The sequence below is a fragment of the Lissotriton helveticus genome, chromosome 1_1 (genome assembly GCF_964261635.1).
Source record: "Lissotriton helveticus chromosome 1_1, aLisHel1.1, whole genome shotgun sequence".
NCBI lineage: Eukaryota > Metazoa > Chordata > Amphibia > Caudata > Salamandridae > Lissotriton > Lissotriton helveticus.
Window position 1 is genome coordinate 1,184,225,171 of NC_136057.1, and position 17,391 is coordinate 1,184,242,561.

Below are 17,391 nucleotides of genomic sequence, written 5' to 3' on the forward strand. Positions count from 1 at the left end.
TACAAAGTTTCCTTTTTTTTTCTGTTATTCCGGTGCAATCATGGCGCAGGCTGTGGCCATCCCGCAGCATAGTCGCATTGCGGTGCGCAACCATTTACAGGCTTACCAAGTCCCGTTAGATGGCTTGGCTGTGATTTTGGTGGTGTGTGCAGATCCGGCGTACCCTTTCGAATTGTTTTATTCATGGGTAACGTTTCCGGAAGTGGACGCTAATTCTAACGTGTTCCACACCTACACACCCTCACCTGTACCGGCTGAATATACACCGTACAGGGCACTGGAAATACTTATTGATCATTGGCAGCATCGCGTTTGGTTTGATGGCGCCCTTCCCCACTCTTTGTCCGCTGCGAGGTTGGGTCCATTGTCCATTCCAGGCACAAATTGGCCTGCATTGGGTGGATTCACCCCGCACCCGAATCACGGCGCTTGTCCCTTGGCGGATATTCGCAGACTACATGTTGTCTCGATTGCCGTGATTTGTGCATTAGTGCAATACATAGGTCGTCATCTCCCAGGAGGTCCCCCGGGGGGTCCGGCCGTTCAGACGGAACATGGCAGTTTAAGACTTAATCCGGTTATGGTCAATTCGGTTTTTGGTAAGCGACCGGATGATAAAGATGATTTCCCTTTCTGGCTTGCCGAGAAATTTGACCAACTGGAGGCTGTGTTTCCGAATTCTACTCCTGCTGATAAACATAGAATGTTGACGATTACTTTGCCTAAGGATTTAACTCCTGAACTCGTTGACTGTGAAAGTTGGGGGAAAACTTTTGCGGCCGTTTATACGAGGTGTTTTGGCACCCCGTCTATGTCCGTACTGCCTACGATCGTTAAGCGTGTTCAGGATGATCACGGACCGGAAGCAGCGGTTGAATTGGGTATGCGCCTGTGCGGTTCTTTTGAGATTGTTAGCGATCTCATCCTCTCCAATATAAAGGGAGATGCGGTGAACTTTCAGGTGTCGAATGCTTTGGCTGCTATACCCGATGCCGACAAACCCCGACAGTTAGCGAAGATTGTTGTGGCCGCATATAAAACTATAGGTCGCACAAGCAAAGGTCTGAAATATTTTCCTGTCAAGGAGAAAAAACAGTCTAATCACAGGAGAAAGGATCACTTGTCCTGATCAACCTTAGGTATGCAGGATGGTGGGGGTTTTTTTGTCCCAATATTAAGACCCTCAGGCACGTGATGGGTATGGTGGTGTCTTAAGCGGTATATCTTGGTTCTCCGCTTATAATTCACGTGTGTGCATAATCATTAGGTCTATTAGGTTATGCAGCCTCCACCAGGAGGTTATTACCCAAGGTTGGTGCAGTAGTGAGCCAGAAATAAAAATTTGTTAAAAAGCCGAAAAACCAGGAAGAAAATTTTATTAGGTCTGGTTTTGGGTCTGGTAAACTCAAATGTAGTGCATCTTGTTAACTGGATAATGAGTTGTAGTTGCACTTTGAGTATCGAAAAATAGTGACAGGAAGTTAAAAGTTGGTCGACATGTTTCTGCCTCAATAGCCTTTGTTCTAGGACTTACGGGCATTCATCAGGACCGTGAAATAACGTGCAAAGAATTATTAAATATAGTGTTAAGAAGTGAAAAGGAAAAAGGTTATTGACCTGTTCCTATGTCTTGGAGGTCTTATGGTACCTGTAATGAGTAAACACATGATTTCAACACACACACACGGGGTGGGGGATGGGGGGAGAGACACACACCTACAGCAGGATTCTGCTGTACATATCGACTAATATAAACAACTAAAAAATGGCAATACTTTTGTAGACCGTTTTCATTCATTAAAATGTCAACTCTCTCTTGTCCTTTCCATACTCGAGCAACGACCTATAGCATGCTTGCAAAGGGACAGACATGCATGTGTTTATATATAGTATCGTGCATTCGTATTCAGTTCAGACTATTTTGATACTGAGGCAGTGACTGTGTCTGCTAATCATTTTTAAGGCATTCATGGTAAACAGAATGTGATATTGACTCAGCTTCTTGTGCCTATTACACTATTTTATCGTGGCATGCAAGACATACTGATCGCTTGGTGAGCTTAAACTTAGGTGTGTAATGCGACGTCATGACACACACACAGACCGGTTAAAATACGATAAAATAGTGTAATAGGCACAAGAAGCTGAGTCAATATCACATTCTGTTTACCATGAATGCCTTAAAAATGATTAGCAGACACAGTCACTGCCTCAGTATCACAATAGTCTGAACTGAATACGAATGCACGATACTATATATAAACACATGCATGTCTGTCCCTTTGCAAGCATGCTATAGGTCGTTGCTCGAGTATGGAAAGGACAAGAGAGAGTTGACATTTTAATGAATGAAAACGGTCTACAAAAGTATTGCCATTTTTTAGTTGTTTATATTAGTCGATATGTACAGCAGAATCCTGCTGTAGGTGTGTGTCTCTCCCCCCATCCCCCAACCCGTGTGTGTGTGTTGAAATCATGTGTTTACTCATTACAGGTACCATAAGACCTCCAAGACATAGGAACAGGTCAATAACCTTTTTCCTTTTCACTTCTTAACACTATATTTAATAATTCTTTGCACGTTATTTCACGGTCCTGATGAATGCCCGTAAGTCCTAGAACAAAGGCTATTGAGGCAGAAACATGTCGACCAACTTTTAACTTCCTGTCACTATTTTTCGATACTCAAAGTGCAACTACAACTCATTATCCAGTTAACAAGATGCACTACATTTGAGTTTACCAGACCCAAAACCAGACCTAATAAAATTTTCTTCCTGGTTTTTCGGCTTTTTAACAATTTTTTATTTCTGGCTCACTACTGCACCAACCTTGGGTAATAACCTCCTGGTGGAGGCTGCATAACCTAATAGACCTAATGATTATGCACACACGTGAATTATAAGTGGAGAACCAAGATATACCGCTTAAGACACCACCATACCCATCACGTGCCTGAGGGTCTTAATATTGGGACAAAAACCCCCCCACCATCCTGCATACCTAAGGTTAATCAGGACAAGTGATCCTTTCTCCTGTGATTAGACTATATCTTTTGGAAAATGAATGGATCAATATTCCATCTCCCCTACTTCTGATTAGAAGATTATCAGCAGCGCACAGCTGTGGGAGTCTCTACAACAATTGGATCAAAAAATCCTATCGACTGCCAAAGACATTCCAGAATGGCAGAAAACCTAGGATTAAGCTACTCCATAGAAGAGATTGACGCAATACTCGCGAGACCAGCACCGTTCATGAACAGTGACCTCTCCCAAACCCTTTCTAGCTCGACTGAATGGGATGAATTGACCGAAGTAAAAAAAGAAAGAGTCAGAACTGCCGTACATGGCATAATTATGACGGAATATTTGAGAGTGAATGCGGCACCCAGAGGACTTTGGGTCACCACAGCACCAAGAATTTTCCTTAAGGATCTGGCTTTCAGAAAAGATTGGTCCGCCATTTCATGGAAGTGTACCAGGGACTATCTAGTCCTGATCATTAAAACAGCTACGAGATTGGCGGATGAGCTAACAATAAAAATCCGAATCCTAGAAACGAATCTAAATAACACGGTCGATATCACCATATACAAAACAAAACTAGATGAAATCAACAAAGAAATGAGTGACTCTCACGAATACCTGATACAGACCAAGCTACAGAAACTAGCAAAGGAACTCAAGAAATTCTCTATAGAAAAAGTGCACCCCTATAGCAGCAAAGACTACAAGGCAGACGACAACGCCTCTAATAATGGGTCAAATAGCAGTGCGTCAAGTACCAGCTCTGACCAGGGAGCCAACAATTCTAACAATCCCAGACACTACCAACAGAATAAAAGAGGTAACCGCCGTGGACGGAATCCCTGGCGCCCCCCCTTTTTCCAAATGGATAACCAAGGGATGCCCTTTCAGCCGTTCAACCCCCATTTCCAAGGCTGGATGAATCCATACTTCCAAGGCCCACAGATGATGAATCATCAGATGCAACCTCATGGTGGACAAAATTTCCAACCACGCATTCCTTTTTTAGGGAATGGCCGCACATCCGAGAGAACACGGAGAAGAGGAGTGACCTGGTCCGACCAAACCAGGCAGGTGCAAACAAGGAGTGTAACAAAGGCCCAAACAGGAACATCCACGAATCCCTCATCGTGAATCTCACAGACAGAATTTTGACCAAAGATGAAGAGAGCGTACTCAACAAAGGTCTGGGATATGTTCCTACACCTAAATTGGATGTATTCAAAACTAAATGTGAAATGGCAGAGTTCTGCCGGAAACTGAAATTGAAAGCCTATTTCAAAGGAGATCGACCTCCAAACCAAGAAGGAGATACAACCCTAAAAAAGAAATCATCATTTTGCCCATTAAACTCCCAGGTTCCAATTGAGATACAAACCTTCGAACAGGCAATTTTCAAGGGCATTGACGACCTGGCTCGAGATGCACAGAAGCCATTCCAAAATATCACGAGATCTGAACAACTAGCATTGAATGCACTGAAAAGTGACAACAACATAGTCATCAAGCCAGCCGACAAAGGCGGAGGGGTGGTTCTCCTAACAAGTACAGGATACAACCAACAATGTATGGACCTTTTGTCAAATGACAAATTCTATAAAATCTTATCAACAGACCCGACTGCAGATGACAATAGCAATGATGATAGAAGAAGGGGAGACCAATAATTGGATCTCCAAAAAAGAAGGGGATTACCTAAGAACCACATCACCAAGAACCCCTTACTTCTACTCACTCCCCAAGACACATAAAGGACGGACCCCACCACCAGGGCGCCCCATTGTATCTGGAATTGGTTCAATTCTTGAACCTCTTTCCCAGTTCGCTGACCAATATCTGCGACCACTTGTTCAAAGAACCCCAACATACTTGAAGGACACAAGGGACCTCCTGAACCAACTAAAAAACATTGAATACTCACCAGATACCATGCTCCTGGTGGGTTTCGATGTCGAAAGTCTGTACACTAGCCTACCACAGGAGAAGACCATGGAAACTCTAGAAAATACACTATTTAACACCACATGGTCGTACAAAACCCCCAGACATTTCGTTCTAGAATGTTGCCGGCTGGCCCTTATGGAAAAAAAAATCCAATACAGAGACACGCTGTACCTACAATGCCACGGGACCTCGATGGGCAGTACATTTGCCCCGAGCGTGGCAGGATTATATGTGAGTACCTTTGAGGAGACACATATCCTCAATGAAACCAATAACCCTTATCATCAATGTATACTGTTCTGGAAACGATACATTGATGACATCTTTGTCATCTGGAAAGGAAATCCTCAAAATCTGTCAGAATTCCATACCTGGCTCAATCAGAAGGATGAGTGTCTACAGTTCACTTACTGTGCAGACAATAAAAGTATTGACTTCCTAGATGTAACCATCTATGCTGCGGATAATACTCTCCAAACACGAACCTTCTTCAAGACGACTGCAAAAAACAGCCTTTTATCTTTTAACAGTTTCCACCCACGACCACTACGAGAGAACTTACCTTACAGCCAGTTTCTCAGGTTACGGCGTAATTGCAGCAATACCCCAGAATACAAAGCACAAGCAAATGACCTCTGTAAAAAACTAGAGAGCCGAAATTATCCGAAGAAGATCATCGACAATTGCAAAAAACGTGCTAGAAACCAGAATAGAGAAGCACTGCTTGAGAATACATCAAGGACACTGCCTGAAGAATTACTCACATGTGTCACCACGTATAGCCTGATGACAAACAATTTAAAGAAGATGGTCAATAAAAATTTGGCGGATACTCACATCAGGTAACCTCACCTGGCCGAAACCAAGATTCGCAAACAAGAGGAGCAGGAACCTAAAGGATATCCTGGTCCATACGAGGCCAGCCCCGAGAAAACCAAGAGAGAATCTAAATCCATGGGGCAATCCACAAGTGACAGGTCACTACTACCCATGTGGCTCATGTTCTGTCTGTAACCTCACAAAACCAACCAAAGAACTACAACTCTTACCGAATTTCAAATGGACTCTGAATAGTCACACAAACTGCAACACCACCCACGTGGTTTATATGATTACGTGTCCATGTAAAATGAACTACATCGGAATGACATGTAGAAGAGCGAAACAAAGACTATGCGAACACAAGAGCAATGTAAAATGCAAAAAGAGTACCACGAAGATGGCTACCCACTACCTGGAGAAGGGCCACACAGTATCTGACTTGCAATGGGTAATCCTAGAAACGTTACCCTATAAAGACCATAATGCGGAAAAAATTCTCTTTGAAAAAGAGCAAAGATGGGTACACAGACTCAGAACAGATACCGAAGGGCTGAATGATAATATACCCTGGCTCACGTTGGCAAGAAAATAAACATCCAGGGAGCATTCTGTGACCGGACAAGGCATACCCAGTCTCCAAATCATAGATATGAGGCCCTATCACAGATCAATGAGAGATGGAAACCAATCACTGGGGCATTTATAACAAATAATCAATGTCCCTGAAAGTAACAGTGCCCCTAAATAAACACAACAAACACAGTGACACTGTTATACCTCCCACAACATAGTCCAGAATCGAATTCAAATTCCAGAAAGATGTTTTGGACATAATATACAGTCAGTACTACCCACACTAGTGAATGATGAAACCACCTTATAGAGGTATGACAAACAAAACACACCAATATGAACCTATCAGTAAATATTTCTACCAAATAGGATGCATAGCCATACCTTTTTATCAAGACATCTACAAACGTCTAAATACAGCAAGACTCACACTACGCCCTAAATAGAAAGACACTATCAACAACTGTCCGTTCTACAAATACAAAAGCGAGCGTCATATAAAGAGAACTTCCAAATTGATAACGCATCGCTACAAAACTTAATGTTTACGATCCCCTAGACAACACCAATAGTCCAATAGGAAAGTAGCGAGGACGTAAGCACCGCCTCACAGACAGATCCTCAAAAGTAACCCGGAAAGAACACGAACCACTTCCGGTTCGGTACGAGCAGAGCAGCGCGCACACAAGCGAGCTGAGGACGAGGCGCAATAGGTAGCGAGGAGACAGATTTTGATCGCATCCACAAAACCGCAAGTATAAAAACAGCCGTCCTAATAATCCCCCATTTTACCTCCCCTTTAGCCCGCTCCAAAATCTCTACCGACTGAAGGAAGTGTGCAAAAATAATGCGCGAGGTAAACGCTAGGAGTATCGATAACTAACCGGTCTGTGTGTGTGTCATGACGTCGCATTACACACCTACGTTTAAGCTCACCAAGCGATCAGTATGTCTTGCATGCCACGATAAAATAGTGTAATAGGCACAAGAAGCTGAGTCAATATCACATTCTGTTTACCATGAATGCCTTAAAAATGATTAGCAGACACAGTCACTGCCTCAGTATCACAATAGTCTGAACTGAATACGAATGCACGATACTATATATAAACACATGCATGTCTGTCCCTTTGCAAGCATGCTATAGGTCGTTGCTCGAGTATGGAAAGGACAAGAGAGAGTTGACATTTTAATGAATGAAAACGGTCTACAAAAGTATTGCCATTTTTTAGTTGTTTATATTAGTCGATATGTACAGCAGAATCCTGCTGTAGGTGTGTGTCTCTCCCCCCATCCCCCAACCCGTGTGTGTGTGTTGAAATCATGTGTTTACTCATTACAGGTACCATAAGACCTCCAAGACATAGGAACAGGTCAATAACCTTTTTCCTTTTCACTTCTTAACACTATATTTAATAATTCTTTGCACGTTATTTCACGGTCCTGATGAATGCCCGTAAGTCCTAGAACAAAGGCTATTGAGGCAGAAACATGTCGACCAACTTTTAACTTCCTGTCACTATTTTTCGATACTCAAAGTGCAACTACAACTCATTATCCAGTTAACAAGATGCACTACATTTGAGTTTACCAGACCCAAAACCAGACCTAATAAAATTTTCTTCCTGGTTTTTCGGCTTTTTAACAATTTTTTATTTCTGGCTCACTACTGCACCAACCTTGGGTAATAACCTCCTGGTGGAGGCTGCATAACCTAATAGACCTAATGATTATGCACACACGTGAATTATAAGTGGAGAACCAAGATATACCGCTTAAGACACCACCATACCCATCACGTGCCTGAGGGTCTTAATATTGGGACAAAAACCCCCCCACCATCCTGCATACCTAAGGTTAATCAGGACAAGTGATCCTTTCTCCTGTGATTAGACTATATCTTTTGGAAAATGAATGGATCAATATTCCATCTCCCCTACTTCTGATTAGAAGATTATCAGCAGCGCACAGCTGTGGGAGTCTCTACAACAATTGGATCAAAAAATCCTATCGACTGCCAAAGACATTCCAGAATGGCAGAAAACCTAGGATTAAGCTACTCCATAGAAGAGATTGACGCAATACTCGCGAGACCAGCACCGTTCATGAACAGTGACCTCTCCCAAACCCTTTCTAGCTCGACTGAATGGGATGAATTGACCGAAGTAAAAAAAGAAAGAGTCAGAACTGCCGTACATGGCATAATTATGACGGAATATTTGAGAGTGAATGCGGCACCCAGAGGACTTTGGGTCACCACAGCACCAAGAATTTTCCTTAAGGATCTGGCTTTCAGAAAAGATTGGTCCGCCATTTCATGGAAGTGTACCAGGGACTATCTAGTCCTGATCATTAAAACAGCTACGAGATTGGCGGATGAGCTAACAATAAAAATCCGAATCCTAGAAACGAATCTAAATAACACGGTCGATATCACCATATACAAAACAAAACTAGATGAAATCAACAAAGAAATGAGTGACTCTCACGAATACCTGATACAGACCAAGCTACAGAAACTAGCAAAGGAACTCAAGAAATTCTCTATAGAAAAAGTGCACCCCTATAGCAGCAAAGACTACAAGGCAGACGACAACGCCTCTAATAATGGGTCAAATAGCAGTGCGTCAAGTACCAGCTCTGACCAGGGAGCCAACAATTCTAACAATCCCAGACACTACCAACAGAATAAAAGAGGTAACCGCCGTGGACGGAATCCCTGGCGCCCCCCCTTTTTCCAAATGGATAACCAAGGGATGCCCTTTCAGCCGTTCAACCCCCATTTCCAAGGCTGGATGAATCCATACTTCCAAGGCCCACAGATGATGAATCATCAGATGCAACCTCATGGTGGACAAAATTTCCAACCACGCATTCCTTTTTTAGGGAATGGCCGCACATCCGAGAGAACACGGAGAAGAGGAGTGACCTGGTCCGACCAAACCAGGCAGGTGCAAACAAGGAGTGTAACAAAGGCCCAAACAGGAACATCCACGAATCCCTCATCGTGAATCTCACAGACAGAATTTTGACCAAAGATGAAGAGAGCGTACTCAACAAAGGTCTGGGATATGTTCCTACACCTAAATTGGATGTATTCAAAACTAAATGTGAAATGGCAGAGTTCTGCCGGAAACTGAAATTGAAAGCCTATTTCAAAGGAGATCGACCTCCAAACCAAGAAGGAGATACAACCCTAAAAAAGAAATCATCATTTTGCCCATTAAACTCCCAGGTTCCAATTGAGATACAAACCTTCGAACAGGCAATTTTCAAGGGCATTGACGACCTGGCTCGAGATGCACAGAAGCCATTCCAAAATATCACGAGATCTGAACAACTAGCATTGAATGCACTGAAAAGTGACAACAACATAGTCATCAAGCCAGCCGACAAAGGCGGAGGGGTGGTTCTCCTAACAAGTACAGGATACAACCAACAATGTATGGACCTTTTGTCAAATGACAAATTCTATAAAATCTTATCAACAGACCCGACTGCAGATGACAATAGCAATGATGATAGAAGAAGGGGAGACCAATAATTGGATCTCCAAAAAAGAAGGGGATTACCTAAGAACCACATCACCAAGAACCCCTTACTTCTACTCACTCCCCAAGACACATAAAGGACGGACCCCACCACCAGGGCGCCCCATTGTATCTGGAATTGGTTCAATTCTTGAACCTCTTTCCCAGTTCGCTGACCAATATCTGCGACCACTTGTTCAAAGAACCCCAACATACTTGAAGGACACAAGGGACCTCCTGAACCAACTAAAAAACATTGAATACTCACCAGATACCATGCTCCTGGTGGGTTTCGATGTCGAAAGTCTGTACACTAGCCTACCACAGGAGAAGACCATGGAAACTCTAGAAAATACACTATTTAACACCACATGGTCGTACAAAACCCCCAGACATTTCGTTCTAGAATGTTGCCGGCTGGCCCTTATGGAAAAAAAAATCCAATACAGAGACACGCTGTACCTACAATGCCACGGGACCTCGATGGGCAGTACATTTGCCCCGAGCGTGGCAGGATTATATGTGAGTACCTTTGAGGAGACACATATCCTCAATGAAACCAATAACCCTTATCATCAATGTATACTGTTCTGGAAACGATACATTGATGACATCTTTGTCATCTGGAAAGGAAATCCTCAAAATCTGTCAGAATTCCATACCTGGCTCAATCAGAAGGATGAGTGTCTACAGTTCACTTACTGTGCAGACAATAAAAGTATTGACTTCCTAGATGTAACCATCTATGCTGCGGATAATACTCTCCAAACACGAACCTTCTTCAAGACGACTGCAAAAAACAGCCTTTTATCTTTTAACAGTTTCCACCCACGACCACTACGAGAGAACTTACCTTACAGCCAGTTTCTCAGGTTACGGCGTAATTGCAGCAATACCCCAGAATACAAAGCACAAGCAAATGACCTCTGTAAAAAACTAGAGAGCCGAAATTATCCGAAGAAGATCATCGACAATTGCAAAAAACGTGCTAGAAACCAGAATAGAGAAGCACTGCTTGAGAATACATCAAGGACACTGCCTGAAGAATTACTCACATGTGTCACCACGTATAGCCTGATGACAAACAATTTAAAGAAGATGGTCAATAAAAATTTGGCGGATACTCACATCAGGTAACCTCACCTGGCCGAAACCAAGATTCGCAAACAAGAGGAGCAGGAACCTAAAGGATATCCTGGTCCATACGAGGCCAGCCCCGAGAAAACCAAGAGAGAATCTAAATCCATGGGGCAATCCACAAGTGACAGGTCACTACTACCCATGTGGCTCATGTTCTGTCTGTAACCTCACAAAACCAACCAAAGAACTACAACTCTTACCGAATTTCAAATGGACTCTGAATAGTCACACAAACTGCAACACCACCCACGTGGTTTATATGATTACGTGTCCATGTAAAATGAACTACATCGGAATGACATGTAGAAGAGCGAAACAAAGACTATGCGAACACAAGAGCAATGTAAAATGCAAAAAGAGTACCACGAAGATGGCTACCCACTACCTGGAGAAGGGCCACACAGTATCTGACTTGCAATGGGTAATCCTAGAAACGTTACCCTATAAAGACCATAATGCGGAAAAAATTCTCTTTGAAAAAGAGCAAAGATGGGTACACAGACTCAGAACAGATACCGAAGGGCTGAATGATAATATACCCTGGCTCACGTTGGCAAGAAAATAAACATCCAGGGAGCATTCTGTGACCGGACAAGGCATACCCAGTCTCCAAATCATAGATATGAGGCCCTATCACAGATCAATGAGAGATGGAAACCAATCACTGGGGCATTTATAACAAATAATCAATGTCCCTGAAAGTAACAGTGCCCCTAAATAAACACAACAAACACAGTGACACTGTTATACCTCCCACAACATAGTCCAGAATCGAATTCAAATTCCAGAAAGATGTTTTGGACATAATATACAGTCAGTACTACCCACACTAGTGAATGATGAAACCACCTTATAGAGGTATGACAAACAAAACACACCAATATGAACCTATCAGTAAATATTTCTACCAAATAGGATGCATAGCCATACCTTTTTATCAAGACATCTACAAACGTCTAAATACAGCAAGACTCACACTACGCCCTAAATAGAAAGACACTATCAACAACTGTCCGTTCTACAAATACAAAAGCGAGCGTCATATAAAGAGAACTTCCAAATTGATAACGCATCGCTACAAAACTTAATGTTTACGATCCCCTAGACAACACCAATAGTCCAATAGGAAAGTAGCGAGGACGTAAGCACCGCCTCACAGACAGATCCTCAAAAGTAACCCGGAAAGAACACGAACCACTTCCGGTTCGGTACGAGCAGAGCAGCGCGCACACAAGCGAGCTGAGGACGAGGCGCAATAGGTAGCGAGGAGACAGATTTTGATCGCATCCACAAAACCGCAAGTATAAAAACAGCCGTCCTAATAATCCCCCATTTTACCTCCCCTTTAGCCCGCTCCAAAATCTCTACCGACTGAAGGAAGTGTGCAAAAATAATGCGCGAGGTAAACGCTAGGAGTATCGATAACTAACCGGTCTGTGTGTGTGTCATGACGTCGCATTACACACCTACGTTTAAGCTCACCAAGCGATCAGTATGTCTTGCATGCCACGATAAAATAGTGTAATAGGCACAAGAAGCTGAGTCAATATCACATTCTGTTTACCATGAATGCCTTAAAAATGATTAGCAGACACAGTCACTGCCTCAGTATCACAATAGTCTGAACTGAATACGAATGCACGATACTATATATAAACACATGCATGTCTGTCCCTTTGCAAGCATGCTATAGGTCGTTGCTCGAGTATGGAAAGGACAAGAGAGAGTTGACATTTTAATGAATGAAAACGGTCTACAAAAGTATTGCCATTTTTTAGTTGTTTATATTAGTCGATATGTACAGCAGAATCCTGCTGTAGGTGTGTGTCTCTCCCCCCATCCCCCAACCCGTGTGTGTGTGTTGAAATCATGTGTTTACTCATTACAGGTACCATAAGACCTCCAAGACATAGGAACAGGTCAATAACCTTTTTCCTTTTCACTTCTTAACACTATATTTAATAATTCTTTGCACGTTATTTCACGGTCCTGATGAATGCCCGTAAGTCCTAGAACAAAGGCTATTGAGGCAGAAACATGTCGACCAACTTTTAACTTCCTGTCACTATTTTTCGATACTCAAAGTGCAACTACAACTCATTATCCAGTTAACAAGATGCACTACATTTGAGTTTACCAGACCCAAAACCAGACCTAATAAAATTTTCTTCCTGGTTTTTCGGCTTTTTAACAATTTTTTATTTCTGGCTCACTACTGCACCAACCTTGGGTAATAACCTCCTGGTGGAGGCTGCATAACCTAATAGACCTAATGATTATGCACACACGTGAATTATAAGTGGAGAACCAAGATATACCGCTTAAGACACCACCATACCCATCACGTGCCTGAGGGTCTTAATATTGGGACAAAAACCCCCCCACCATCCTGCATACCTAAGGTTAATCAGGACAAGTGATCCTTTCTCCTGTGATTAGACTATATCTTTTGGAAAATGAATGGATCAATATTCCATCTCCCCTACTTCTGATTAGAAGATTATCAGCAGCGCACAGCTGTGGGAGTCTCTACAACAATTGGATCAAAAAATCCTATCGACTGCCAAAGACATTCCAGAATGGCAGAAAACCTAGGATTAAGCTACTCCATAGAAGAGATTGACGCAATACTCGCGAGACCAGCACCGTTCATGAACAGTGACCTCTCCCAAACCCTTTCTAGCTCGACTGAATGGGATGAATTGACCGAAGTAAAAAAAGAAAGAGTCAGAACTGCCGTACATGGCATAATTATGACGGAATATTTGAGAGTGAATGCGGCACCCAGAGGACTTTGGGTCACCACAGCACCAAGAATTTTCCTTAAGGATCTGGCTTTCAGAAAAGATTGGTCCGCCATTTCATGGAAGTGTACCAGGGACTATCTAGTCCTGATCATTAAAACAGCTACGAGATTGGCGGATGAGCTAACAATAAAAATCCGAATCCTAGAAACGAATCTAAATAACACGGTCGATATCACCATATACAAAACAAAACTAGATGAAATCAACAAAGAAATGAGTGACTCTCACGAATACCTGATACAGACCAAGCTACAGAAACTAGCAAAGGAACTCAAGAAATTCTCTATAGAAAAAGTGCACCCCTATAGCAGCAAAGACTACAAGGCAGACGACAACGCCTCTAATAATGGGTCAAATAGCAGTGCGTCAAGTACCAGCTCTGACCAGGGAGCCAACAATTCTAACAATCCCAGACACTACCAACAGAATAAAAGAGGTAACCGCCGTGGACGGAATCCCTGGCGCCCCCCCTTTTTCCAAATGGATAACCAAGGGATGCCCTTTCAGCCGTTCAACCCCCATTTCCAAGGCTGGATGAATCCATACTTCCAAGGCCCACAGATGATGAATCATCAGATGCAACCTCATGGTGGACAAAATTTCCAACCACGCATTCCTTTTTTAGGGAATGGCCGCACATCCGAGAGAACACGGAGAAGAGGAGTGACCTGGTCCGACCAAACCAGGCAGGTGCAAACAAGGAGTGTAACAAAGGCCCAAACAGGAACATCCACGAATCCCTCATCGTGAATCTCACAGACAGAATTTTGACCAAAGATGAAGAGAGCGTACTCAACAAAGGTCTGGGATATGTTCCTACACCTAAATTGGATGTATTCAAAACTAAATGTGAAATGGCAGAGTTCTGCCGGAAACTGAAATTGAAAGCCTATTTCAAAGGAGATCGACCTCCAAACCAAGAAGGAGATACAACCCTAAAAAAGAAATCATCATTTTGCCCATTAAACTCCCAGGTTCCAATTGAGATACAAACCTTCGAACAGGCAATTTTCAAGGGCATTGACGACCTGGCTCGAGATGCACAGAAGCCATTCCAAAATATCACGAGATCTGAACAACTAGCATTGAATGCACTGAAAAGTGACAACAACATAGTCATCAAGCCAGCCGACAAAGGCGGAGGGGTGGTTCTCCTAACAAGTACAGGATACAACCAACAATGTATGGACCTTTTGTCAAATGACAAATTCTATAAAATCTTATCAACAGACCCGACTGCAGATGACAATAGCAATGATGATAGAAGAAGGGGAGACCAATAATTGGATCTCCAAAAAAGAAGGGGATTACCTAAGAACCACATCACCAAGAACCCCTTACTTCTACTCACTCCCCAAGACACATAAAGGACGGACCCCACCACCAGGGCGCCCCATTGTATCTGGAATTGGTTCAATTCTTGAACCTCTTTCCCAGTTCGCTGACCAATATCTGCGACCACTTGTTCAAAGAACCCCAACATACTTGAAGGACACAAGGGACCTCCTGAACCAACTAAAAAACATTGAATACTCACCAGATACCATGCTCCTGGTGGGTTTCGATGTCGAAAGTCTGTACACTAGCCTACCACAGGAGAAGACCATGGAAACTCTAGAAAATACACTATTTAACACCACATGGTCGTACAAAACCCCCAGACATTTCGTTCTAGAATGTTGCCGGCTGGCCCTTATGGAAAAAAAAATCCAATACAGAGACACGCTGTACCTACAATGCCACGGGACCTCGATGGGCAGTACATTTGCCCCGAGCGTGGCAGGATTATATGTGAGTACCTTTGAGGAGACACATATCCTCAATGAAACCAATAACCCTTATCATCAATGTATACTGTTCTGGAAACGATACATTGATGACATCTTTGTCATCTGGAAAGGAAATCCTCAAAATCTGTCAGAATTCCATACCTGGCTCAATCAGAAGGATGAGTGTCTACAGTTCACTTACTGTGCAGACAATAAAAGTATTGACTTCCTAGATGTAACCATCTATGCTGCGGATAATACTCTCCAAACACGAACCTTCTTCAAGACGACTGCAAAAAACAGCCTTTTATCTTTTAACAGTTTCCACCCACGACCACTACGAGAGAACTTACCTTACAGCCAGTTTCTCAGGTTACGGCGTAATTGCAGCAATACCCCAGAATACAAAGCACAAGCAAATGACCTCTGTAAAAAACTAGAGAGCCGAAATTATCCGAAGAAGATCATCGACAATTGCAAAAAACGTGCTAGAAACCAGAATAGAGAAGCACTGCTTGAGAATACATCAAGGACACTGCCTGAAGAATTACTCACATGTGTCACCACGTATAGCCTGATGACAAACAATTTAAAGAAGATGGTCAATAAAAATTTGGCGGATACTCACATCAGGTAACCTCACCTGGCCGAAACCAAGATTCGCAAACAAGAGGAGCAGGAACCTAAAGGATATCCTGGTCCATACGAGGCCAGCCCCGAGAAAACCAAGAGAGAATCTAAATCCATGGGGCAATCCACAAGTGACAGGTCACTACTACCCATGTGGCTCATGTTCTGTCTGTAACCTCACAAAACCAACCAAAGAACTACAACTCTTACCGAATTTCAAATGGACTCTGAATAGTCACACAAACTGCAACACCACCCACGTGGTTTATATGATTACGTGTCCATGTAAAATGAACTACATCGGAATGACATGTAGAAGAGCGAAACAAAGACTATGCGAACACAAGAGCAATGTAAAATGCAAAAAGAGTACCACGAAGATGGCTACCCACTACCTGGAGAAGGGCCACACAGTATCTGACTTGCAATGGGTAATCCTAGAAACGTTACCCTATAAAGACCATAATGCGGAAAAAATTCTCTTTGAAAAAGAGCAAAGATGGGTACACAGACTCAGAACAGATACCGAAGGGCTGAATGATAATATACCCTGGCTCACGTTGGCAAGAAAATAAACATCCAGGGAGCATTCTGTGACCGGACAAGGCATACCCAGTCTCCAAATCATAGATATGAGGCCCTATCACAGATCAATGAGAGATGGAAACCAATCACTGGGGCATTTATAACAAATAATCAATGTCCCTGAAAGTAACAGTGCCCCTAAATAAACACAACAAACACAGTGACACTGTTATACCTCCCACAACATAGTCCAGAATCGAATTCAAATTCCAGAAAGATGTTTTGGACATAATATACAGTCAGTACTACCCACACTAGTGAATGATGAAACCACCTTATAGAGGTATGACAAACAAAACACACCAATATGAACCTATCAGTAAATATTTCTACCAAATAGGATGCATAGCCATACCTTTTTATCAAGACATCTACAAACGTCTAAATACAGCAAGACTCACACTACGCCCTAAATAGAAAGACACTATCAACAACTGTCCGTTCTACAAATACAAAAGCGAGCGTCATATAAAGAGAACTTCCAAATTGATAACGCATCGCTACAAAACTTAATGTTTACGATCCCCTAGACAACACCAATAGTCCAATAGGAAAGTAGCGA